This window comes from Galeopterus variegatus, unplaced genomic scaffold (genome assembly GCF_000696425.1).
Source record: "Galeopterus variegatus unplaced genomic scaffold, G_variegatus-3.0.2 Scaffold15, whole genome shotgun sequence".
Classification (NCBI taxonomy): Eukaryota; Metazoa; Chordata; class Mammalia; order Dermoptera; family Cynocephalidae; genus Galeopterus; species Galeopterus variegatus.
In genome coordinates, this window is record NW_007726126.1 from 1289113 (window position 1) to 1291097 (window position 1985).

Below are 1985 nucleotides of genomic sequence, written 5' to 3' on the forward strand. Positions count from 1 at the left end.
GTGCACAGTCAGAAGTGGCAGGGATAGCTCTGAAACCCACACACCTTCTGCATCTAAGACCCCCTCTTCCAAAAGTCACTGGGATCCTAGAACTGGAATGCATGGGTGCAGGCCAGTCAGAATGTGACAAAAGGAGCTTTGAGCCTGGTCCTTGCTCCTTGTTCATTCTCACATGTTCCTCCTATCTCTGTGACTGTTGGAACAAAGGAAACATCTTTCTGTCTGCTCCTCATGTCCCTCAGCACTCTGGGTATCATTCTAAAGGGCTGTCCTTTTTCCAACTCTTATTACTATGTCAATTTTATTGGACATTAGGCTCTTCATTTATTTTGTCCTATTTTCTCCTAAACAACTGTCTTTGCTTTGAAAAAGAGGGCTTGGGTCTTTTTCTTACCATCTTGTCTATAGCTACACTTGGAAGAGGCTCTGCACCTAGAGGGGCCTGATGACTGTCGTGAAAGGGACTGACTAGGGTGGTCTGTGAATGCAATAGCAAGCACAGGCAGGCTGCTCTGCATGCAGTTTCTTTACCCGTGTGTCTGTCGCCTGTCTGTCATGCTAAGTACCTCTCTGGGCTGGCACTGGAGGTACAGAGATGAAGAAGACCTAGTTCTTCTTTTTGAGGAGCATGCATCCTATCAAAGGAGACCAATTTGTATAAGCAGAAAAATGTCACTGCTAAATGCCCTAAAGGAGACAAAATATGGTGGGAATCTCACACAGGTGTGGCCATCTGAGAGGGCTATGGATGATTTAATCAAGAAGGGTCAGACGACATTTAGACTCTGTTGGTTCTGCTTTGACCATATTATAAAGCAGGGAGTTTTTATTACTATTAAAGCAGATTTATAGGTTTTTGATTTTCATCTTTTCAAACCCCTCTGGGTTTGTGGCTCAGAAAGCTATGTCTGAGAATATGTTAAGTTACATGGTTCCTTTAGCTTTTATCTCGCCACTTGGTTTTCACTCAAGTCCTCATTTTAACAAATCTGCTAAACCCCTTCTCTGAGGGACTATGAAAGAACACCTGTCGCCGGCATGCTTTCCATCTCTGCTCGCCCTGCTCTGTCTCGAGGAAAGGTATGGACGTGACAGCACACTGTCAGCTATAAAGCTTAATTATTACCAGCAGCAAACTGTTCCAAATATGGCTACAAACTGAATTTTCTGCCATGAAATAATGGAAAATTGATCCATTTTTCTTAAATGGGACAACAAATGTGAAAGTGGCTGTTATAAGACCTGGCCCAAAGTAGGCACTCACTCAGTGGCTGATCAATCAGAATCTAAAACTGTAGTGTTTCAAGGACTTTTGATAGTTGATGGTTATTCCAAAGTGAAAGAAAAGAACATGTTCATTTCCACTTGAGATGTTCAGCACAGCAACCAATCAATCAATCTGGCCACTGTGTTTTCCATTCAAAGGAAGAAACGTTTATTGAGTGTGTACCCCTAGTGTAAGAGGGATTCTTCCAGAATTTTAGAAGCAAATGTAGAGTATATGGTCTTTACACAGCAGAAAGCTGTTTGGAAAAGATGAAAAGCCACCAGCATGGTCTCCTCCAAAAGTGATCAAGTGATCAAGAAAGAAGTTGCAAAAGTGGGCCCCAGGAGCAGTGCTGTGACAGGCAGGTGACTGCCCAGGCATTCTGACTCAGTAGCCAACATTAGCCACCCCTAGTGATCTAAGCAATCACAGCCTCCGCAGTCCCCATCTCATTTAAATTTTTGTCCTTCTAGCTGGGACTCTTTTTCCTTTTTGTCTTTTTTTGTGACCGGCCACGGGATCGCAACCGTCGGTGTTGCTCCCGCCCCTCGCTCAGCCAGTGAGCGGCCGGTCTGTACGTGGGATCCGAACCCTCGGCGGGAGCGCCACCACGCTTCCCAAGCGGCGCACTACAGCTGTGAGCCACCGGGCCGGCCCCTGGGACTCATTTTCAGTTAAGCCTCAATCATATTTGGATTTAGTCTTGGAGGAAATAGGG

The 1985-nt window shown here is 45.2% G+C and overlaps 1 protein-coding gene across 1 annotated transcript in view; it reads right to left on the reverse strand.

Annotated features, from left to right (window-relative positions):
* TENM4 (teneurin transmembrane protein 4) overlaps window positions 1–1985 on the reverse strand; it is a 223589-nt gene that overhangs the window by 101090 nt on the left and 120514 nt on the right. The window lies entirely within an intron of this gene.